At 38.8% G+C, this 26,932-nt stretch overlaps 1 protein-coding gene across 2 annotated transcripts in view; it reads right to left on the bottom strand.

Annotated features, from left to right (window-relative positions):
• IL21R (interleukin 21 receptor) overlaps positions 1–25,058 on the bottom strand; it is a 52,420-nt gene extending 27,362 nt beyond the window's left edge. Inside the window, exon 1 of one of the 2 annotated variants that reach the window (XM_075179594.1) lies at positions 24,793–25,058. The gene's annotated coding sequence lies outside the window, so the exon portion shown is untranslated. Of the gene's footprint in view, positions 1–2,496; positions 2,645–24,792 lie in introns of those variants that run through there. The other variant, XM_075179592.1, reaches the window with a different exon arrangement.
• Positions 25,059–26,932: the final 1,874 nt, after the last annotated feature.

Below are 26,932 nucleotides of genomic sequence, written 5' to 3'. Positions count from 1 at the left end.
TCATGCCTACATATCTCTCCGCATTTCAGGAAAAAATTGGCTATGACCCCACTCACCTAATGATCCATGCCGGAATGCTCACCAAAATGGGTAAGCCCCTTTTGGTTGCAAATATGTGGACTGTCCTATGAAAATCAGTACAGTTAAAGGTATATCTGTGTTTTCTTAATAATTTGCCCTTTGAAGCAGTGCAGGAAGAAGGTGGCAGCTAAATTACATCTGGCCACATCACAAAAGCATCAAATGGGCAGCACAGTGGCTAAGTGGTTAGCACTTCTGCCTTACAGCACTGGGGTCATGAGTTCAATTCCCGACCATGGCCTTATCTGTGAGGAGTTTGTATGTTCTCCCCGTGTTTGCGTGGGTTTCCTCCGGGTGCTCCGGTTCTCCCACACTCCATAAAAAACATACTGGTAGGTTAATTGGCTGCTAACAAAAAACAGAATTGTCTCTGTGTGTCTCTGTGTGTGTGCGTGTGTGTGTGTGTGTGTGTTAGGGAATTTAGACTAAGCCCCAATGGGGCAGGGACTGATGTTAATGAGTTCTCTGTACAGCGCTGCGGAATTAGTGGCGCTATATAAATAAATGGTAATCATAATAATAATAATAATAATAATAATAATGGGGCAGTAGTAATATCACAAAGACAGAAAAGTGTGTAGTGCTTAGACACACTCTCACAAACATCCCTGCACCCAGGGCCAGTGAGAGGAATCCTGGGCCCCAGTATGGCTGCTTCTCACGGGCCCCGTAGACTGCATTGATCATCCCATGTTGCATGCCCACAATGTAACTTAGATATGACTTAGATTCACCACTGCCAGACTCCTAAGGAAGGGCAAGGTACTTTATACCCACCATCCTCTTCTCAGTGTCCCTGCCTGCGCTAAAGGCAGCCAATCATTTTTACATAGTATTTGTCTAAAGGATTAAAAAACATCTACATCTGAACTGGACATGTATCACTACGATGCTATAAAAACCTAAAGCTAATGAGTGATGAAGTGTGTGCTGTATTATAGACTAATACGTTGACTCCTATATGTTGTTTTTGGTGTTTTACTGTCAGTCAAAAATATACAAAAATCGTACTAAAAACGATCAGTTGTGTGGCCAGGTGGTATGGAGCAAATGTGCACTACAGTAACATCAGGCATTTCTCATAATTGTGGGATGCATAGTTTAAGAATGACTGGAGAGCCGAACAGCGATGACCAGTAAATTAGAACATGTACAACAATATACCAAAAAAAGACATACTGTATATAACCAAAAAAAACTGTAAAAAAAACAAAACTATTGACATAGTAGTCTTATAAAACAACTTGTAAGCAGCACATCTTTTGAGTAGCACCCTCAATTCTGGGTATTATTGAAATATATTTTTCAAATATGCTGCAGACATTACACAGATATTTTGCTAATGGATCACCTATAAAACTGTATCTCTAGCACCCATAAATATACCTAAATGTATGCCTAATTGTAAAGAAAATCATTGCCCAATGACGTAATTCAATTCTCAAAGTAATTTTCCTTTTAGGCTGCTTCATCTATAAATATATACAATGTGGTTCCCATTATAAATGTTTGACACGGAGGAAACAGAATGGTTCCATATAATTAATTTCTGTCGCTGTCCATTCCCACTTAAATATGGATACAATGAAAAACTACCAAATATACAGTATAAAACACACTAGAATATGCAATGCTACTGTATATAAGAAAGACTTCATCCAATATTAGATTTTACAAAGATCAACCTCCTTTCCTACAAATGGCAGAATCTGGGCTCCCCTATTAAGGACCACAGCAGTTCCCGTCCCGCCATCAGTAAAGGTCATCCTCCAGGATTTGATGCCTTGGAAATCTTTGAATGAATAAACCGTTTAATGCGAATGTATCAATAAAGCTGATTGAACTTATCTTTGGAAAAAAAAATGCTGTATCTGGAACTCTTAAAATTTTCTCAACAATAAATATTGCTTGACACTGCCTATAGCAAAGGAGGGTAACGAATCACATAGTGTGGATCATACTGTCATACCCTGTGATTGGTTAGTATGTTTGCATATCTCATAATCAGTAATCAGAAAATTATCAGTAAATATTATTTTACATGCAAATCAAAACTAACAAAAACATTATTGTGCATACAAACCCTTATTTTTTTGCATACTTGAAACATATATGCACTAGTCGTTTATTGCAAAAGTTTAAAAAGGCACAAAAAGAAACACTGGTACCCTGTGACCATATTCGTGTAAACAATGGTAGTATATTTGGTTAGTTTTACCAAACTAAGCATCTCTCAGTTATGGAAGCAGGAAGAAAACAACTCTACAAAATATTCTTTCAGGAAAATGAAACAAAACGGGGGATGTCCCTGTAAAACACTTATGATTGATAACTATAAAAGTCCCGTATGCAAACTAATAACAAGAATATGTAAATACCTAACCTAGAACAAATGGTTTCCATATAATGAATTACCTGATTTTAATTGCCCATGATGTCTGTGTGAGGAATCCTTTAGGAGGCTCATAGGATACACCAGTGATTGTGAAAACACACCCAGGTAGGATGAACATTGAACACAGCAGTACAGCAGCTGAACAAACTTATGAGCACATTTTTCACCAATGTCACTACTGTGATACACGAGGATGTGGTGGTGGGGTGGGAGTGGTGAGATTATTGCACTCACATAAATTACCTTTGTATGAGTCTGAGAAAAGGTGGGTGATAAAAGTATCTATCTGCAAAAGGTTGAATGTAACGTCACAGATTAGTCAAAAAGACTCCACAGTTACAAAAATAAAGATTCAGTCTTCCTCATTGACATCACTTACTCTCTGATTAGATAAACATCTGCTGCATTTACAAACTATTGAAACATATGGTTCCTGATGTCAAACAAATGATAACAACTTTATAAATGTTGTGATATTATATAATCGCACAGCTTTAAAGGGAATCTTCCTTGATATTGTCTTTTCCAACTTCTGAGCTATCTCCGACCAACTTCCTCTTCTGCTCTCCCTTCCCTCTCCCCTCTCCCAAGGCTACACTCACTAAGTGCAACCTTGATTCCCTTTTCCCTTCCTTCTTCTCCTCCTCACTGGACCCACTTCTCACCCCAATTTCCTCCCCTAACCAGACTGTCTTCCACTACAACTGCAACCTTACTTCTGGTTAGTACTCCACCGACAAGACTGTCACTCTTAGGGGTAAATGTATCAAGCTGAGAGTTTTCCGGCGGGTTTAAAAAGTAGAGATGTTGCCTATAGCAACCCATCAAATTCTAGCTGTCATTTTCTAGAATGTACTAAATAAATGATAGCTAGAATCCGATTGGTTTTTCAAACCCGTCGGAAAGCTTGATACACTTACCCCTTAGCCTTCAATGGAGCCCTCCACAACCCTTGCATTCCAAACTGACCCAAAACCTGCAACCTGGCATTTGCACTATTTCAAATCTTAAATACCCAATCAGAGATTTGACGTCCTACTTGAAATCTCTAATTTCCTCCCAGTCCTTTAAGCCCGTTTCCCTTTTTCAACCTTAACTTTTTTCTCTGCCTCATATTAATATGCTCCCTGATTTGTCTCCTTCCCTCCTCTGTCAGCCCCCCCCCCAGCATTATGAAACTCGTCACTGTTTAATTTGTAGTTGTTGTGTCCTACTATGCTTGTTCACTGTGTAATTTGTAATTTGTTCAGCCATAGTAAGTTACTCGTTGCTGTTTGTTCATTGCTTAATTTGTGTACCCCCTTTTGACAGTGCTGCAGTCCGTTTGTGGTGCCTTATAAATAAATGGTATAACAAAATTGATTTTCCTGGGTAAAAAAAATAGTGGCATCTGATCTGTTGTCTACACACGGTGGAGGCAGCCACTTTGTGGTCTGAATTAATATTGGAATGAACATAGCCTATCAGATCAATAGGAGCTAATGACATCACTGAGGCACTTTAGAATCTTGATGAGACACATTTTGGCTCTTAATAAATTAATAGGCTGCATTTTACTAATAATTCAACTCACAAACTGGTTGCTTCTACTGTGCTTAAGTGACAGGTTAAGCCTGAACCTACCAAAAAGATGTTAATATTGGAAAGAAGAAAATTGGGACATTCCATATTCTAAGCCACAAACCTGGCTCAAGATCAAAACTAAAACATCAGGGCGTAAATGTATCAATCTGCGGGTTCTTCAACACCCGTGTGTTCAGCCTCTTCCGCGATTTAATTTCAAGCGGTGCTGCATTGTAAAGGGAAGTTAACCCTTTACAATGCAGCGCCGCTTGAAATTTAATCGCGGAAGAGGCTGAACACGCGGGTGTTGAAGAACCCGCAGATTGATACATTTATCCCCAGATGACAGATAGAACTTAACTTGGAGAAATGTAGAGTATAGATGGACCAGAGGGCCACACATTGAGAATTTCATTTTGCCTCTAGTATATGATCTTTACAGAGCAATAATAATAAAAATGAAATACTGCATAAGAATCTATGGGGAGAATTCAATTCCCCCCAGAATAACGCAGTGTTAAACGTATTACCGTCAATACGGTAAAAATTTAACCTTGATTTCTACTTGTGGCTCCCTGAGCCGCGAGAAATAACCAGTGTTAAAGATTACCATATTGCCGGTAATTATGCACACTATTACCGTAGTAACAATAATAGTGCACAGTCCGCAGATACTTTCGGCAGTAACACGGCCAATTGAATTCCCCCCTATGGACATCTAATTTGTCCCAAAATGAGAAGTGTATACAAGAACAGAGAATTCAACAATTCTAATTTTCCCAAAAATGTAATGTTTTAAACAAAACACAATCACACCGTTTTTGCAAATGTATTAAGTATGTTTTAGAGACGTACTTCCTAACTGAGGAAAATTGTAACCGTTTGTGTATGTGATTAAAATAGGTAATTATAATTTCTTCTCTAGTAAGAGAAGATAGGACAAGGGTAATAGATATTTGTATGGATAACTATTTACTTTGGATAGTATTATTTTAGTTACACACTATTTATTTGGCCCAGAAGTAAGTAACATATGTTTAGTATGTGTGTGAGATTAGATTATATATTTGAGTTACATCAAGAATTACTATGATCAGCTAATTTGTAACTGGTAAAATTCTGGTTAATGTAAGAGGCAGTGGGATTTTCTTAACTAGGAAACATTATTAGTGATTTCTGTAGAGAAGTGTTTCCTTTGCAGGCAAAGCTTGGACAATATGTCATCTTCACTTGAACACCTTTATAGAAACTGAATGTACTGAATTAATGCATGATAGCAAGATTTGGGGGATTGAGCATTGGTATGTTAAACACTCATAGAAGGATGCATTTACAAAACAATGACTAATCACATATATAAAAAAATATGTAGACTTGTAAAATACATGTTATTTTCAATGCATTCAGTATGGTCTGATAAACAAGGATTTGATTACATGGCCATGTGATTGACAAGTATCCTGGTATTCACAAATAGTTCATGAGTCAGCCAATCAGAAGTGTTATCTCACGCTGGCCCGTGAGCGGGAGTTCCAGAGACTTGAGTCATCACTAATGTCCCAATGAGAAGGTTGTTTTATGGGGATTTTACAAGTTGTTTATTCTTGTTTATCATTTGGACTATATTGATCAAGACAGAAAACATTTTTATTTTTTTGTAATAAAGTGGTGAACAAGGGTTTGGGTAATCTGGAGTGTATTATTGAAATAAAGTTTATTTAAAAAATTGTGTTTGTGCTTTTCAAGGGATCACCAAGCTGGTGGTCTTCCTCTTGTAGTAGGAACCAGCACAGGCTGTCTGGATGGTTGAGGATTTAGTGAGGAGGACATGATTATAAAATGATTTTACTTTAAACAGTGTCACTGCTATTCAGGTTGGACTGACAGTTGGATCCATAGAGGATAGACCAACTGTGGGAACCATAGAGGATAGACCAACTGTGGGAACCATAGAGGATAGACCAACTGTGGGAACCATAAAGGATAGACCAACTCTGGGAACCATAGCGGATAGACCAACTCTGGGAACTATAGAGGAGACGATAGACCAACTCTGGGAACCATAGAGAATAGACCAACTGTGGAAACCATAGAGAATAGACCAACTGTGGGAACCATAGAGGATAGACCAACTGTGGGAACCATAGAGGATAGACCAACTGTGGGAACCATAGAAGATAGACCAACTGTGGGAACCATAGAGGATAGACCAACTCTGGGAACCATAGAGAATAGACCAACTCTGGGAACCATAGAGAATAGACCAACTCTGGGAACCATAGAGGATAGACCAACTCTGGGAACCATAGAGAATAGACCAACACTGGGAACCATAGAGAATAGACCAACTGTGGAAACCATAGAGAATAGACCAACTGTGGGAACCATAGAGGATAGACCAACTGTGGGAACCATAGAGGATAGACCAACTGTGGGAACCATAGAGGATAGACCAACTGTGGGAACCATAGAGGATAGACCAACTCTGGGAACCATAGAGAATAGACCAACTCTGGGAACCATAGAGAATAGACCAACTCTGGGAACCATAGAGGATAGACCAACTCTGGGAACCATAGAGAATAGACCAATACTGGGAACCATAGAGAATAGACCAACTCCCATAGTAAAACATGGTGGAACTGCAGTGTTCCAGTGCTAGACTATCACTATGTGTTTGTTTAGGTTTATCTGTGCAAAAACAAATAGTTATATTGAAGTTATTTTTTTCTATTCTCATCACTAACTTATTCAACTAATTCATATAAGATCTTGACTTATTTGAACCTCTGCTGAGAATTAGATATGGATATCAAAATTATTCTCAAACATGTCAATATGCAGTACTGTCATGATCTGCCTACGGCTGCAGTACAGCATCTTCTCTTGGATGCTGCTTTGCCTATTCCAGATCCTGCCTCCAAGGGGTTAAATTCTCATAATTCGATTTGGATCCTAATCACCTGTGTCTGGCTTTTATAAGACTCCCTGTTTCAGCAAATTGTATCAGTTAATTATTTGTCTCTGCTGCTGGTCTCTGAAAAGCTCCTGTGATCTGGTCCTGATTGTCCCCTGGTATCTAACTCCTGTTTGTTCAATCGTCTAGTACCTTTTCTTGTGACCCAGACCCCGGCTTTGTTTGACTTTGCTCCTGTCTACTCCATGGTATTGTTGTGGATCTCCAAACTTCTGACCTTGGCTAGCCTGACCTTACTCCTGTCTGATTATTCCTAAGTTAAACCTGGTAATTTTGGTATCCTGTACCTGCACTTCACCCATTGTACATGGGAACCTGCATTTGCAGGTTCTGAGCTAAACCTGGTCTATCCTGTTATCAGTACCTGCAGTTTACTCTCTGTACCTGGTATCCAGTCTCTTCTGCTTCTGAGCAAACCTGGTAATCCTGCTATCCTGCACCTGCAGTTCATTCATTATGTCTGCTACTCCTATGGACTTTTGTTTGCTGTTTAACCATTGACTGCATTGAGTTTATTATACCTGCGAGATCTGTGCTTGAAATAAAGACTCTGGGCCTGATTCATTAAGGATCTTAAATGAAGAGGTATCTTATTTCAGTCTCCTGAACAAAACCATGTTACAATGCAAGGGGTGCAAACTAGTTTTCTGTTTTGCACATAAGTTAAATACTGACTGTTTTTTCATGTAGCACACAAATACTTGATAGCTTATTTGTACACTGAAATTTAAAGTTGATATTTGTGTGCTACATGAAAAAACAGTCAGTATTTAACTTATTGCAAAACAGAACACTCATTTGTACCCCTTGCATTGTAACATGGTTTTGTCCAGGAGACTGAAATAAGATACCTCTTCATTTAAGATCCTTAATGAATCAGGCCCTCTGTTATCATCTCACAACTACTCTCTGTAGTATTCATATTGGGAACCCTGACAAGTATATTGTTAAAAGTACAATAATGTGTACATTTTCACAAAATTATGGAAGACAATTAAATAGACTACCTTTATAATGTTGATGTCAGGATCGTACACGAAGAATGAGTGATATCCTGCTGTCTCAAGTGGTAATGGCTAGACTTCCCTAGAGGCGTGGAGTCTAACAGGATCGAAGGTATTCACCAGGGATTCCCGCAAGAGAATTTGGGCTTCAGCGGCTTCCACCCTGCAGGTCGCGGCCCTCCAGGGAAGTTCCCAGTGAGACACCTTTTACTTGCTAGATTATAGAAGGGGTATAAAAGTAACAAGCACAGGAACCGGTATCCAGTCCACATCAAGGTGTCAGGATTTCCCAGGTATGACCACGGAGAGAGCGTAAGTGGTTAAAGTGGCTTTATTGAGAACACAAATAACAATCCACCACGGATTGTGGCACAGATATACCGAAATGGAAAGACAGGGCAACCGTTCAATGGGATCAACAATACAGAAGACTTAACAGAACTTGGTAATGCAAACTGGAGATGACAACTTGGTAATGCAGACTGGAGCTGACAACTTGGTAATGCAGACTGAAGCTGGCAACTTGGTAATGCAGACTGGAACAAACAACTTGGTAATGCAGACTGGAACAAACAACTTGGTAATGCAGACTGGAACAAAGCACATGGAAATGCTCACAGGAGTGACCTGATGATCTGGCCCAGACTGTTTGAAGCAGGCAGGTTTATATAGGCCTCATGCAGGTGATACAACTCCTAGTGATCAAGGAAAATAGCCAAAGTAGCACAGTGGCCCCTTTGGTGGGCAGTGGTACTACAAGTAGAATGCATAACAAATCCAATAGAGTCACTGCAGACAGCAGCTGCAGAATGCAAATCGTGACACAAGGTCTTTCTTCATTTAGAAAAAAACATTTTTAAAATATTTTGAATTGAAAAAGGATTGTACATGTAGAATATGTTGTCTATAAGAAGATCACTGTTTACCATAAAATTGTAACATAACTTCATAATGGTTATCGTTCATATGAAATATGTTACATAAATATCCTCAGACAATAGCATATCAATAACACATCTTGCACTTGAGGAGTCATATTATTGTATCTGTATAGGAGATGGAATTATTAAATACAATGCTTTTTTATATGGAAACTGTGCCAAATTAAAAGGTAGCTGGAAACATTTATTCCTGTATGTGACTGCAAGTACCAGTTTTGAAGAAGGAGTAAATGTCCTTCACTTTACAAGAGACTAATGCATGGAGAAACTAGTCATATGGTAATTTAGCCTTATTATTTTATGACTTATTTTTGTACGTCTAACATTATTTGTCAAACAGAACTATTGCTAATGACACACACTTTCTGTTGTACAGACAGTCACCCAGTCATTCTCACACCCACAGACACGAACATCACACATGTCTTCACTGCCATATACAAAATATGTACCGATAACAGCTGATGTGTCCACTGGAAAAAGCTGAAATAAAAGACCTATTTTTATACAAACAGAAGCAATTGTTCCTGTTCTTGCTTGAATCAAGAAACATATATTTATATAGCTGTGTGCATGAATGTAAGCCTTGTATATAATGCAGATTGAGTAACTTTTACTTCCTGGTCCTAAAATAAAATCTGCTGCATTAAATAGGGTTGTTTATAGCCAGACAGTGTCGGAGCAAGGCATTGCGTTCAATTGCAATGCACTAGGGCTTTGTAAGGAAAGATGATGGCTGTGTGGCAGCACATTGGTTTTCGTATGATGATGAGATGATCAAGGCCCTCCTTATACATATTGACCTACGTGCATGGCACCCAATGTACCACACCTCTACTACTGGATGGTTGATGTACTATTTTGTTTGTAGCCCACGCAGGTGATGTCTACTGTCTGCTAGATGCTTATTCTGTATATCTGTAGGGACTTTCATGTAGTACCAGTCTGTACATGGATTGTATATGGTTTCTGCTATGTTATGGTTCACTTTCAGGAGACTGAAATGTAAAATTAGGTCAAACAGAGAAGATGCCGTTCTGATATACTCATATGAGGTACCAGATGGTCAATCTTGACAAACAAGCCTGCTTTTGGAAACATCAGGTGGACTTTGATGTAATTATTGCACAGGGTAGTCAGTTACTGTGTCCTTGTTTTGAGTAAAGTGTTTCACGTCAAGGCATAAAACTTAATTTACACACCACACAACACACTATAGTATGCTCTTTAAAACTCTGGTGGCCTTCTGGTGGATGGCCAGGAGGCTATCATGGTTAGGTTGAAGTTGCTTGAGGCCAATTCTGCTTTTTGACCTTGGCTTAATTGCTGAAATTCTTAGTGGTGTGAATACCATAACAATTTAGTTTTTTGGGGGTTCACATTTACATTTAAAATGAAAATACAAACAAAGTTACAGAAGTTACAAGCATTAATGTCTGAGCCAAAGTCAATTTTAATCATCGCATCGGGGTTCTACATCTTAATATAGGTTGGACAATGGCTGCTGTGTTGGCTTTTCCTTATCATAAACTCATACCAGATAAGTGAGTTCTCTGTTGACCTTGCTCCCCATGGGAGTTCTCTATAGTCACATGGACAATTATTCAGTTGGAGAGGAGTATTTAGTGACACTCACATAGGAGCACCACAACAAAGATCTGTTGCTGGCTATAGCAGTATGCTGGGGGAAAAAATGTTGTGTGTATGTTCCTTGCAGGATAACCCCACCCTTTCAGCACCTGTTATGGCCTATAAATTGATTTGAGCAGCTTCCACTTTTGTATTTGTCTGAGAGGCATGTTGGTGTCAGTAGCTGAGGGGGAGTGCTGACATTGGATTGCTATTTGGAGGCTTCTGGGGTACCTCTTTGGTAAGTTAGCTCTCAATTTAAAAACACATATGTATGGCCCAAATATAGGGACTCTCATTGTTTAGAGTAGGACCATCCTATTAGCAAAAGCGCCTTGGCGTGGCAGGATGGCTTAAACATACATTTGCAAATGTGTGCAACAAAGACTTTTGCATTTTTATCTACAGTAGAAATGGCAGATCTGTTGCTGGCTATAGCAGTATGCTGGGGGAAAAAATGTTGTGTGTATGTTCCTTGCAGGATAACCCCACCCTTTCAGCACCTGTTATGGCCTATAAATTGATTTGAGCAGCTTCCACTTTTGTATTTGTCTGAGAGGCATGTTGGTGTCAGTAGCTGAGGGGGAGTGCTGACATTGGATTGCTATTTGGAGGCTTCTGGGGTACCTCTTTGGTAAGTTAGCTCTCAATTTAAAAACACATATGTATGGCCCAAATATAGGGACTCTCATTGTTTAGAGTAGGACCATCCTATTAGCAAAAGCGCCTTGGCGTGGCAGGATGGCTTAAACATACATTTGCAAATGTGTGCAACAAAGACTTTTGCATTTTTATCTACAGTAGAAATGGCAGATCTGTTGCTGGCTATAGCAGTATGCTGGGGGAAAAAATGTTGTGTGTATGTTCCTTGCAGGATAACCCCACCCTTTCAGCACCTGTTATGGCCTATAAATTGATTTGAGCAGCTTCCACTTTTGTATACTCATATGAGGTACCAGATGGTCAATCTTGACAAACAAGCCTGCTTTTGGAAACATCAGGTGGACTTTGATGTAATTATTGCACAGGGTAGTCAGTTACTGTGTCCTTGTTTTGAGTAAAGTGTTTCAACGTCAAGGCATAAAACTTAATTTACACACCACACAACACACTATAGTATGCTCTTTAAAACTCTGGTGGCCTTCTGGTGGATGGCCAGGAGGCTATCATGGTTAGGTTGAAGTTGCTTGAGGCCAATTCTGCTTTTTGACCTTGGCTTAATTGCTGAAATTCTTAGTGGTGTGAATACCATAACAATTTAGTTTTTTGGGGGTTCACATTTACATTTAAAATGAAAATACAAACAAAGTTACAGAAGTTACAAGCATTAATGTCTGAGCCAAAGTCAATTTTAGTCATCGCATCGGGGTTCTACATCTTAATATAGGTTGGACAATGGCTGCTGTGTTGGCTTTTCCTTATCATAAACTCATACCAGATAAGTGAGTACTCTGTTGACCTTGCTTCCCCATGGGTGTACTCTTTAGTCACATGGACAATTATTCAGTTGGAGAGGAGTATTTAGTGACACTCACATAGGAGCACCACAACAAAGATCTGCAGTGAGTTTATGCTGTCCCAGTCAAATGTGAGTACTGGAGCCCTATAGTGCAGTAATACATCAATGCCTACCACTGACATTACTTTGACAGGACAGCAGTGTTGAAAAACCGGACACGTACATGAATATCAACGCAGAAAAGAAATTACACAGAATAACATGGAAAGTCGCACAGAAAAGCCCTTAAAGTTACAGATACCAAATCACATTATAAGGAATCAAGAGCATGTTTTAGAGGTAAGAAAACTGAACACTTAAATAAACACTGCTCAATATGGAAAGCGGAACAGCAGAAACTATTTTTGAAATGGTCCAAAATAAAGAGTTAAAACTACACTCACAGATATATGCACAAACAAGTGGAGTGGCACTTTTAAAGCAACAGTAACTCATCTGACCCATAGTTGGTATATAGAGTCAGGATTGTCAAGTCACATGACAAGTGACAGATTTTATAAGAGAGATTTCTAAACTAAACTTGACATGAATCATAGAGAAGCAATCTATCACACAGATGGAACCAATATTACTGCGAAGTATGGTCTGCTCGTATGCTCCAATGCAAATGGCAGTAATTCACCAATTCTGATAAAAGATGTATTCTAATTTCCCAGATTGGAAGGCGGCCTATTGTTTGCAAGGTGCATGGCAGCTAAAGGAATTACTATAACACGTGCATTATCCAGAAAAGTATTAGCCACAGCCGAAGAAAATCTGTATCATCTTGACACTGTAATAAGGTGAGATTAAGCACACACACAGACACTTTGACTGTATTCATGTGTAGCGCAGACGACTAAGACAAAGACATCCAGGCTGCATTAAACAACTGCAATAGAGAGTCTTAGCAAAGGATCTCACACTATCAGGCTGTTAAACAACCATAAGGTGTGACTGCTGTATAAAAAGAAAAGCCACAAGAATAATAATCCCTAAGCAAAGTGAGAGCAGAGCATTGAGACCACCTGATCTCATACACAGTGACGTGTGTGGCCCAATGAATGTGCGCACACCACGAGGTAACGGATATATAGTGACTTTCACTTATGACTACTCCAGATACACAGTCACTGACCTGATACAAAGCAAAGATGAAGTATTGGACAAGTTACAAAATGATGTAACAATGACTAGCAATCCACTTGCATTTCATACCAATGGAGGTGAATTCACAGGACACAAAATAGAACACTTCCTAAGACAATTTGTCATAGAGCACCACAAGTCAGTACCCTACATACCAGAACAAAATGGGGGAGCCAAAAGGAATAACAACCCTGACTGAAATGATCAGATTGATGTTAACAGGTTCCAGACTGAAAAATATTGGGGCAAAGCTGTTATGACAGCCACATATTTACAGAACAGATTATTTTCCAGAACAGTGGAGAAACTCCATATGAACAATGACATGGCAGGAGACCAAGTATAAAACACATTAGAGTTTTCGGGTGTAAAGCATTCGTCTACATTCCTGCAGAAAGATGCAGTAAACTGCAGAACCGGGCAGAGGAAGGGAATCTTGTTATGTTCAGCGAGTGTTCCAAATGATACAGAATCTTAAATCTAAAAACAGAAAAAGAAACTATAAGCAACAATGTGACCTTTGTTGAGGAACTGAGAAATGAATTGATGATCCCAGCAGATCTAGATATAGAAGTGAACACTAAGGCTGGGTACACACTACAGGGTTTCAAGCCGATTGTCGGGCCAATCATATGATAAATGACCGTTCGGTTCGATATAGCATTATTGTCTATCGTTACAAAGCACATCATATCGTTTCATTTGATTTTTAAACCAAACTAAAAATCTCATTCAACAATGAAATCCTGTTCCAATCCTGCAGTGTGTATGCACCCACAACCGGCAGTGTCCATAGATCTCTATAGAGCAGTGGTTCCCAAACTGCACGCCTAGGCTCCCTGGGGTGCCTCGGTGATATCACAGGGGTGCCTCGGCCAGGGCCAGTGGTAAGCAAGGCAGGGGGCTACTTGGTAATTATTTTGGCTTAGGGGTGCTTTAAAAAAATTATGGAAACCATAAGGGTGCCTTGAACTGAAAAAGTTTGGGATCCACTGCTATAAAGTGTGCAGAGTCAGGATCTTTTCAGCCGATGGTTATGACAGATGAAGAGCACAGATCTGATGGTAAATCTTGTAAACCATATTTAGTGTGTATACAGGAGTTGGCAAGCTGACCCAGACTTTTTTTTTTCTTTTTTTTTTTAGTCGTTGGTAAAATCGTTAACGATATTCTGCAATTTGTGCCCAGCCTTATTCCAAAGACACAAGCAAAACAGCCACTGAACAAGAGATTGAAATCAGTGGGAAACCAGATACTAAAGATGAAGAGACACATGAATGCCTGGCAATTAAAGTAAGTCGCTCAACCAGAGAAAACAATGGTACAGCACATGTGCGCCTCTCATATAGAGCTAAAGTAATCAATATATACATGAACCCACGTCATGGAAAGAAATATATGACCTATCAAAAAGGGAAGCTGACAAGTGGATGCAGAAACAGCCGCTGGGAGTGGAGGCTCCTGGAGAGGAGCAGGTGAAGGTGGTGACCAAAAGGGCAGAGAGACCGGTGTATGGATCTGGAGGGGAGTCGCAGTTACGCAGTATGTAGGGGAACCACTCTAAAGAAATGACAGTATACAGCAGGGTTGTCCAACCCGCGGCCCGCGGGCCGCATGCGGCCCAGCATGCCTTTAAATGTGGCTGAGAAGGAGTTTTGGTTGTGGCAAGGGTGCAGCACTGTTAATGCACTTTATTGATATTACATCGAAACAATACAAAAAGTGATTATAGTATAATAACTAGAGAGGATTTTTTGAACAGGGCGATTGAAAGGTAAGTATAGGGGGATTTGAAAAAATAGTGATATATATATATATATATATATATATATATATATATATATATCACTTTTTTCTCATATATATGTGTTAACTATGTTTTCTATGGTTTTTTGGATGATCAGCTATCGTTATTGTTAGTGTATCTTATGTGCGGCCCAAACCAACTCATCGTCTTCCAATGTGGCCCAGGGTAGCTAAAAGGTTGGACACCCCTGGTATACAGTATACAAACTGGTGGCGGTGGTGGAAGGCCATAGATTTTGGAAAAAATACCTTAAAAATACAACACATACAGAACCATTTTATAGATGAATATGATCCTACAATACAGGACATGATAGTGGATATCATGTTCACCTCAGCTGGTGAAAGACATCATGGACTATCTAGAAAGATGGCCACCAATTTACAATAACCATCATCATCATCACCATTTATTTATATAGCGCCACTGATTCCGCAGCGCTGTACAGAGAACTCATTCACATCAGTCCCTGCCCCATTGGAGCTTACAGTCTAAATTCCCTAACATACATACACACAGACAGACAGACAGACAGAGAGAGAGACTAGGGTCAATAACCAATGCTTTAAATCCCATTCGCCATAATTGAAACAGAGAAGGCAGAAATAAAAACAATAAGCTCAGATTTAATTAGGTTCATATTATAACCATACAGATATATATCTCAATAATAAAACCAATAATGCGAGAAAATTATATAACTAATATATTACATAAGACATTTCATTAGTATCAACCACATTCATACAAATGGGAATGATGAAGTTATCTGTCTTAAAACAGCTGCAGCTCTTTAGCCCTTACTCATAACATAGTGATAGTTCATCCTATTTAGACAATGTTGTTACAAAGTCAATAATCTTCAGCAGCGCTCCACCCAATATAGTGTAAGATATCTTAGACTTTACAGTTCAAAGAAATTATCAACTAATTACCAAAGTCCTGGGAAGGAGCGATCCGTAAAGCTGACATCCAAGGTCATAGGCAAGCTCACTGCGTAATCTCCGTCTCCGTCTCAGCTGCTTAATTAGTTACCCAAATCCTGGGGTCGAGATCTTTTGTGCGACAGTATAGAAAGTCCTCCTTTGCAGCGATACTGAAGAGGGTGCCCACCCTATAGCAAACCTTTCTGCTTTAGGCAGATAAACACATCACTGTTACAAGTTACACATAATAATTTTAAGGTTCTGATGTTAACATTAATAATAAAACTAATCAGACCAGCTTCTCCTTTTGATTACTTAGTCAACTTCTCCTCTCCACTAGCAATAGCTGACGCGTTTCGTTCTGAGACGGAGATTATTGACTTTTTAACAACATTGTTTAAATAGGATGAACAATCACTATAATATATTTTTATTCTGCCTTCTCTGTTTTAATTATGGTGAATGGGATTTAGAGCACTGTTTATTGTAAATTAGTGGTTTTCTTTGTAGAGGGAGATTGGCAGCCCCCCATTTGTACAGGATTCTATCCTATTTGATTATTACTGTATAGATGGATATATTAATTAAATTGCATACACTGCTCATTCTGTGCCTGAGTTTTTTTAGTTTTTTTTAGTGTATAGTATCTTGAAAGATGGGTCTGGATTAAGCCTTGTCTGTTGAGTAGGGGTCTAGAGATACTGCAACAGACTTAGACTTAATGTTGCTTGAGTGATTACACTGGAGGGACTGCAGATGGAGCTGTTCCTAAATGTGTTACTGTGTTGTCACTCTGTGTTATAGTAATATACTCTCTTGTACTCTTGTTCTAGTTGTGGTCTCATGTTGGTTTTACAAGCACAATATGTTATGTCTATATGCTGAGCTAACTACACTGTTCAATTCAAAAGTTATTCCACAAAGAGCTTCCCAGAATATGCCTATTGACAGAATGCACTCAAATGCAGTTCGTCATCTGATTGTAAATGAGCTCAACAGAGCATGAAAGTCACACAGTGGTAGTACAGGACTATCTCCTCAGTGAGCTCACGTGTGGGAAGAGGGCTGCATGAAATATTTAGGAACCTGCGAGTAACGATGTGGTTTGCACAATAGAAAGCCCCTAGACAAAAAAATGCATGACACACTGTTTTAACACAATGTTTGTAGACTCTTTAAAAGTATTCATCGAAAATGTCTTTCGCTGTTCTAACATCCGTGCTCTCACCGCGGTTGCAGCTGATGAGCAGGTCACTCAAAATGAATATGGCTGCAAAGATTTAAAATTTATTTGTACTGCCATTAAAGAATAGTGTTACCAAGTCGTTTGTATCAATGTGTCATACATTCAAAGTTACTAAGATACAAGAGGACTGGTTAGATTTTTACAACCATAACAGTATAGAAAAGACTTAGCATTGTTTTGGTGAAAGCAACACAAGCTTGCAAACATTTGAATGATCATCAAAACTATTGTGCATATTTTTGTCCAAAATTGGATCAACGTATCCCATGGTGAGCTTTACCAAAGAGCCTAACCAGAATTATAAAGCAAACCTTCGGATAAAATATTAGGCAAAAACAATAAAAAAAAATAAAAAAACGTAACTATATATATATATATATATATATATACACACATATATACACACACATATATATATATATATATATATATGTGTATATCTATATATATCTATCTATCTATCTATATATAAAACTATATATATATATATATATATATATATACACACACAACTATATATATATATATATATATATATATATATATATAGAGGTAGATAGATAGATAGTTTTATCTATATATATATATATATATATATATATATATATATATATACATTGCTTTTTTTTATCATAGAACTCACCGGAGTTCCTTTTTTCGAGGCATTTTCCAAGCTTTAAAAGTAACTTTTGAACATTTGATGTTTGGTCCACGTGGACTTGAATCGCCCTGTCGAGCGTAGCAGATCGGCGGCAAAATCATTAAAACGGTGCATGCGGGCTGCTTGTGTGTTGAGTCCGATGCATGCGTGCTTCCTCCGCGTTAGTTCTGATGGCGCTGCTCAGCTTGTGGCACTGCTCAGCTTGTGGCACTGCTTGGCTTGTGATTGGTCGTGTGGTCATGCGCTGAGTACTTACTGCGGGCGGCGACCGTTATGTTTCGTTACACAAGTGACATATGTGGGTGTGTGTACAGTGATTGTCTACGTGATGTGAGTTCTGGTACCTTTTTTCTTACAAAAAAAGCACTGTATATATATTGTGGAAGTCGAATAATTGGATGGAGTCGTTTCAATTAAAAACTATCAATTTCATTTTTACTTTATGTGAAAATATGCAAATAGCACGCTACGGCGTGCTATGGCGTATTTAGCAATAACACGTGCAAACACTTCTGCATACACGTACCCTCAGACATTCACTTGTAAATAGTTCACTTTAATAATGTTCCAACACATAGTCTTTTATAATCGAATGTAATTGATTCATAGTTTAATGTAATCATTTTAAAACCACTTTGTTGATATCTAAGGTTCAGGATAAAGGAAACATATCATGTTTAGTGTCATTCTAATCCACATTTTCCCATCAGACATCCGCTACTATCGGCTAAGCGGTCGCATCTTGCGGTATGCAAGATATGGATGATAGCGGTATAATGATCAGAATGATATTGTATGTGTAATGTAAATAGACCATTTTAAACTAACTTTTCGGCGGGAAGACACGTATACAGCTGTTGGAGAATGGACCTCCACCCTTGGAGGGCAGCGTTTGAACCGACCTATGACCTGCAGTATACTGGACTGTCCTGATTCCTGAACCTATGGAAACACGCCAAGACATCACTACTGTTTTTTTTATGTATCACAAACTGTATATAAACCAGGTTCTGAGTCCACTATACAGTCTACTTGACCACAGACTTCAGGATTGAATGACTGTATGCTGGATCCAGGGCGTTTGCGTATATATCGGCTGTACTTATTTTAATGAATTGTTATTTGCTACATCATGCTATTAAATCCCTTTGTGCGTTGGAACCACACCAAATCATAGCGACTTGACGAGCATAACAATATATCTATCTATCTATATTATATATATATATATTTATATATATATATATATATATATGTATATATACATCCTTAGTTTTGTTTTCTATTATTACATTTTATTTGAATATGGAGGACTTTATTTCAGAACAACAGCGTAAGTCCTTTGCCATTGAGTCTTATTTATTGGGCTCAGTGAGGATGTCAAGGGACAAGTGCGGGTGGGTGTGACAACGCTATTTGTATCATCGCTGCTCTGCCCCCTGCTGTGTAAACATCGTAATTCCCTTCATAGTTGTCAGCCGTTGTCCTGCTTCTACTTCTAGACGGACGCCTGCTCCCTTGTGACGCCCGCGTCCCGTGGCATAGCGACGGGACATTCTCCTCTCCTGATTCGCACGCATATGCAGAGCTTGGTATTCCGTCGCATAGCAACAAGAGGCTTCTCCAGTTCCGATCCGCACGCATGCTCAGGGCATCGCGTTCTGTCGCATAGCGACAAGAGACACTCTTTTCCTGTTTAGTGGTTGGTTGCGTTCTTACCGCTGAAAACTGTAGCAGCAATCGGAAAACACTTCCCTCTATTTAAAGATCATTTGGACACCATTAGAGTGCCAGAGTATTTGGTCTTCAGCCTTGCTCCAGCGTTTGTTCCTGATTAGCTCCAGCTCATTTGGATTCTGACCCCGGCTTGTTCCTGACTTCTCCTTTGGTTCCTGATTCTGGCTTAGAGTGATTTCCTGGTTCTGACTCTGCTTCCTGACCATTCTCCTGCTTCTGAATTTGGCTGTGATTATCTCACTGGTTTTGACCGGGTTCTGCTGACTACCCTGTGCACTGTTGCATCCAGGCTTCTATCCTGTTTTCTGGTGCTCCATCACCGCTGCCTCATTGGACACCTCTCCAGCTAACTAATACTGAGGGCCGCGACCTGCACGCTTCTTGCAGCGGAGTCCGTACTTCCTTGCGGGGGTCCCTGGTGAAAACCAGAGAAGTGTTAGACTCTGCTCCTCAGTACTCAGTAGCGCCAACAGCTGGTAGGTGTCACCATCTTCATCCTTGTGGGTGTGACAGTATACTCTGGCCATGTCAAATACCGAAGGCACCAGTGATCTCTCCGCCGCTGACCTTCTGCAGCACCTGGCACGCCGTGTCGATCAACAGGAAGCTATTTAGATGCAACTCCTGCAGTGTTTACAAGGACTGGCTACACCTCTGGATACCCTTCAAAGAGCTCTGACTCCTCCAGGAGTCACTGCTGTGCCCACACCCCCTGTTGCCAGCACGACGTCTTCAGCTACTTCCAATTCTGCTAGTGGGATTCGCATTCCATCTCCTGACAATAGTGCAGCGGGGATGTAGCCAGGATGATGCAATATGCATTGAATCACATCAAGGCCCCGCTCACTTCAGAAGAAAGAGTGAAGCGGGATCCAGAAGGGTGGCTTACTTTGCAGGGAGTCTAGTAGGACTCCCCAAAATCCATGTGTCTCCCAGACATTTTCGGAGAGTAGGCTAGTATGCGTTAATTCTTTCACAAAGGAATACTAGCCATTCCAAATTATTAATTTCAAAATTCGGGTTTCCTTAATTTAGGATTGTTTAAGATCAGATTATGACCTAAGTGAGTATAAAGCAACACATTGGCCTATACTAAACATTAAAAAAAGGAAATACAAACAAATCAAAGTTTCTTGTGAAAATTAAGTTATGGTTAATGGGCACAAGTTATTTTAAACAAACAACAACAATTTTTACAGTAATTTTCTTTAAAACGTTTGATTAATTATGTATATACTGCTGATTTGCATCCAATTCCTATACAGTTCAAAAGTAAGGGCCGGATGCTGAGTTAGGCTAGGTACACAATGGAGGTTTGTCAGCCAATTATCAGGCCGATCAACCGATAAACGACCGCTTGGCCACATATCGAGTTAGTGTATGTACTTACATGATGAACGTCAGTCGTTCCAAAGTGCTGACTGTCATTTTATTTGGTTGATTGTACTGTTTAATGATCTCATTCCAATCACCTTACGATCATGTAGTGTGGACGCACTCACGATAACGATCTCCATGGAGTTTACAGAGTCATGGTATTTTCAGCAGATGCTGGTAATGAACATGTCCTGGTGACTAAATGTACAGAGTGCTGTAGATGGAATAATTTGTTTGTTCGTTCTGAGATTGAATATTTCGTTTCAGAGGCACAGAAACTAACGGAATTTGTTATGACATGTGGATAGCTATAAAAAGACAGTTAATCAGTGTGACAGGAATGAATGAATGAATGTATATTGAGCTGTAATTCTCTAAACAACTATAGGACCAGATAAAGAGCACAGATCTGAAGGTAAATCATGTGTAGTGTGTACACATGAATCGCCCGACCGACCGGTCAGACCTTCAGTCGTAGGTACAATTCTTGTAGATAACAGATAGGTCGGAAAATTCTCCAGTGTGTACTGTGCCTTAGGAGCCAAGCAAACAAAAAAAGAAGCAGATTTGCACCTTGGCAAAACCATATTGCATTGGAGGGGAAGGTAAAGTTAAAATGTGGGGACAGAGTTATAGTTGGCAAAGGGCATGTACTAGATAAAGTTTAAATTTCAGTGTAAAAATAAAGCTATCAGTTATTTTTGTGCTACATAAAAAAGCAGACAGTGTTTTTGTGTGCAAAAAAATAAACTAATTTGCACCCATTGCTTTAGAACATGGTTTGTCCAGGAGCAAACACACTCCTTTTTAGGGACTATCCCAGGAAGAGGCCTGGAGAACATACAGGGACTGATTCATAAATGCCGTATGTGCCGTTTTTTGTGTAAAATTGTTCTGGCCATGCCCAGAAACTGACTATGTGTCAGTGAACGCAAGTGTATGAAATTCATGTTCGAACGCAAAGGACACTACCGACAGGCTATGATTTCACGAGCAGAAAGGAGAAGGGAAGGGGCGCATGCATGTAGTCAATGTACAGTAAGGGCATGACAAGGTTGCGTGCACACACATTCAAATCAAGCTTTCGACATCTCTCAGGTACTTTGTTTTTAGCCGTATCACTTGCACCAGCTACAGGTCGGGTGTAAGTACCGAGTGATAGGGATGACGGACATGTATACATGCTAAAACATGTGTTCACAATCAAGAGCAACAGTTAAAATGCATTTTATGTATAGAGGGCATTAATAACATCCTGATAAATGTAATTCAGATAAAAAAAAAGAATTGGAAAAAAACTTTTATTTATGTTTTTTCAGTAATAATGTGGTGTGTTAATGTATGTATTATTATTTGTTTTCTTTGTGTTCTAATGGGACTTTATATATACATAGGCATTATGTGTATTCTGCAGTGTGTTGTTTCTGTCTGCAGACGGCAAGTGCCGTTTAGGCAGAGCGTACTTAGACCCGTATTCAACTAGAAACTTATTTTCACATCCTCTTCTTGTTGAATGTAGGCGTACCTACTTTCATTTTCTATACATTTTTCACTTTGCCTTCCTTGATGAATCAGGCCCACAATGTGTTATTCCAAACCTTAGTTCAGAGATATGTGTCAGGTAGGCCATCTTGATCAGTCCAATTATTTTTACACAATTGTCTTCATATTACAATCCAGCTTTACCATGGGTATTTGTCATTGTTATTTGATCCTTAACCACATCTTTAAATAATCTTTGAAAAAGTCCACAGTTACGGGACGAAACACGTTAGAGAGAGGAAACAGTCGCTGCAGATTAGGACATCTGTACACCGACAAGACGGTCATATGATCGTTATTTCGGGAAAGCTGTTTGCAAAATTGCTGGTATAGAGCTCACAACTTACCGGAGATAAGACGCTTGGAGCAAGCAGAGCATGATTGTATTTATATTGTGTAATAATTGATTTTTAATATTAATGAATTTAATATTTTCACCTATCCAAGAGTATGAAATTTGCCATCTGTACATATATTTTTTTTTATAGAACATTAGATATTATAATATATATTTTTATATTTTATATATAAAAGCATTTTTATATATATATATATATATATATATATATATATATATATATATATATATGTATGTATATATATATATGTATATATATATATATATATATATATATACACACATATATATTTGTATATATATAGTTATATATATATATATACATATCTTCTTCAATGCTGTTTGCTTTAGTTTTTGTTCTATACATCTTTATATAAACACTGTTTTGCTCCTTTCTTTTGCAATCTCTCAGTTGTCAATACTGCAAACTGTTTCGCTTATGATGTTTTTAAGCAGGCATATACAGTATTTGCTGATTATGTGACATTGTAAACTGTATGATTTAATTCCTCTGCTTATATTTTATTATTATATTATATTATTATAGTTCTTTTCATTTCCTTTTATGCTCACTTTATATTTGTTTTTAAGATTTGTTGATGTGAGACCCCATGCTACTTTTTTGTTTCTATTTCTGCTTGCACTTACAGATGGGGGTTAGGAAGTGAATGCGTATAAATAGTGTAGGTAGTGTCCAAAAGACGCTGATGTGGCCAAAGCGTGAGTGGATATGGGGGTCATTGAAGCCAATAGGCTCCACCCCCACACCTATTTACATGCTTTCCTTAGTGTAATAAAATTATAGTAAAATCATGATTTTTAACGCCAATGGCATTACTTGTACTTCTTTGGTTGTATGTTTGCTTACATATATATTTTCATTTCATGTTAGTTAAGCTTCATGTAATACTAATAATAAAATTATAATAATTTGCGATTATTTTTATACATGTAAATAGTTTTATGCCAAGTCTTATTTCAATAATTGAAAACTGTATCAAAAAACATTGCCAGTCATACTTAATTTACATGTCTATTCACAAAACAAACCTTGATTAATAACTATTGTAACGAACGCAAAGAACTGACAGATGATGTGGATAAAAGTCTTGATAAACTGGAAAGTTTGCTGAGAATTTTTACAACGTTTTACTATTCTTCTATCAAATTCCTGGAAGCGCAAATTAAAAGAAATGGATTTTTATGTGTGATGAAGCCACAATATAACATTTTAGTGAAAACAATTTTGGTGGTAAAAAAGTTACTAACCAAATGAATAAAATTATTTAGCCTTCTTTACATAGTAAATACACTTTTATACAGCGCTGGGCATATAATTGTTCCGGCGCAGTTTTCCCTGAACATTTGAGCTTACAATCTATTTTACAATGCCTGGGACGTTGGGAGAAAAAGTGATTTATCCACAGTCACAAGTACATGACATAGAGATAAAAAAATTAGGGTCTCTACCACTTACAGTGTCATTCTTACACAGTCATGCGTCAAGCTATTCCACAAACAATATATCATACTTTTGTAACAGTAATATAACTACCCTAGTTACAATAATCTATTCACTTTGAAATGAACATTCAATAAACTAATACAATTTTCTTCCTTGACAAATTTTTGTGCTGTGCGCAGATATCTAAATATGAAGATCTTCCCGAGTTGGAATTTAAAACACACACAACCTTTAATATGTACTGTAAATAACATGCTCAAAATATATTTACATAGAGCGACCTTACTTAACAGTATAGTTCAAACAATGTTTAGCTTTAAACGTTTGATCTTTTAACTTTGCTTTATATAGGGGGAAAAATTCCACTTTGCAGCCTATACTAAGTATCTACTAGGTCTAACTCAGCCGCTTAGTTCTGAAGTTGGTTCAATCTTACCTTCACTCACAACGGAAGACGACCCCGTTAATGTTCTCATAACCAATTTATTTATTTTTTCAATGATAAATATGTCAGACGCTATCCTTTATCCCACCGGCTCCATGACAACCAATGCATTTCATAATCCAGAAACGGCAGTCACATAATTAAGATGCTTGACTGACGGTGTTATTGGTGAAAACGAGTGAGGTCGAGTCATTGTCACTTAAAACTGCTTTCTTATGATTGAAGCAATACAATAGAATGTGGTGAGGATTGTTGCCTGGTCCTGCAAGACAATTACACTTTAAAGGGAAATTTTTCAATTCGTGTTATTAGTCATGTTTTGTTCTTCTTTTTTAAGTCTTTGCATGTACCGCAAAAGACTGGATTAATCACCATAAACTGCTTCCAGCCACCCTCAGTGTCTGTTAGAAATGTTCAGTTTCATTTTCTAATCCTGCTAATACACCGACAGATCTGGACTGGTTGTGGAGAAACAAACTGTAAAGATGTGATCGTTTGGTCATCAGGTTCAACAATCGGATCACGATGGACCACAAATGTAGACATTTTCTAGCAGGCGGAATGAGGAGATGATTGGTCTCATCATATGGGATAGTTAGTCTTATTGATTCCACACATGGAGGGAAATTTAGTTGCAAATGTTCCTACCATAACATTATATTTGGCCAGCCCTTGAAATTGGATGTCATCATCATCACTTATTTATATAGCGCCACTAATTCCGCAGCGCTGTACAGAGAACTCACTCACATCAGTCCCTGCCCCGTTGGAGCTTACAGTCTAAATTCCCTAACACACACACACACACACACACACAGACTAGGGTCAATTTGTTAGCAGCCAATTAACCTACTAGTATGTTTTTGGAGTGCGGGAGGAAACCGGAGCACCTGGAGGAAACCCACGCAAACACAGGGAGAACATACAAACTCCACACAGATAAGGCCATGGTCAGGAATTGAACTCATGACCCCAGCGCTGTGAGGCAGAAGTGCTTACCACTTGGCCACCGTGCTGCCCAATCATGTGAACCCTTATGGACATTATAGCCAAACCAAGGCAGAGGCAAAAGAAGTAGCTCCCTTGTTCACCTCTCCATCACATTGACTCTCAATGCTGCTGCCACAGAACACACAAAGACTGCCTAAACACTTCTACCAGCTTCTGAAATTACTGACTGCTAGCAGTTCTATTTCCTTCACTGCACTGTACTCGGATTGACCGTTGGACTTCTCTGCAGGGCAGAAAAGAAAGTTCTTTCAGACAATACCAGTACTGGCATGTGGTGCAAACAATGCACATAAGTGCATTGCCACAAGATAAAGGGGTCTGGATTGTACACTAGCCACCAGTGAAATGGGTCTATATTGTACCTGATGCACTAGATTGTGGAGTCTGTATAGTACATTGGCCACCAGAGAATGGAGTTGGTGTTATGTAGTAGACACCAAAGAATGGAGTCTGTATTCCACATTAGTCACAAGAGAAATGCCACTAGCCACCAGACAGTGATGACTATTGCATACTAACTACATTACAGAGTCAGTATTGTACAAGTGTTGCCACAGAATTGGGGCTGTTTTATGACCTAACCACTGGATTATGTAATTTGCATTCTATACTAACAACAAGATATTGGGGTTGGTATTGTTTACTAGTTACCATAGAATGAGGCCTACATGCTCTGTTGAACACATGACAACACGGTTTGCAGTGTACACTGGCAACCTGGTGGCAACTCTGTATTACACACTAGCCACCAGACACTGGCGTCTGAAGTGAAGAACAGCCACCAGAGAATGGGGACACTTTGATGTGCACTAGCCACAAGACAATTAGTCCACTGTATTATACAGTGTGCGCTGTACTCTAGTCACCCAAAAAGTATTACTGCACAAGGTCAATGGTTTTCTAATTTGGAGACACAAATGATTGTAATGTGGGAATGAAAAATGGGACTGGCATGATGGAAATGGTGCAATTTTCAAATTTCAAAATAACTTGTCGCACCACTATCAAATGGTTTATGTCTAATTGATGTAACTATCAAGTTTTCCGCATTATTGATGGACATTGTATAAATGAAAATGAAAGTTGTGAGGCATAGGGTCTGATTCATTAAGGAAAGTAG

Source organism: Mixophyes fleayi, chromosome 7 (genome assembly GCF_038048845.1).
Source record: "Mixophyes fleayi isolate aMixFle1 chromosome 7, aMixFle1.hap1, whole genome shotgun sequence".
Lineage (NCBI taxonomy): Eukaryota > Metazoa > Chordata > Amphibia > Anura > Limnodynastidae > Mixophyes > Mixophyes fleayi.
This window is presented reverse-complemented; position numbering and strand designations above follow the sequence as displayed.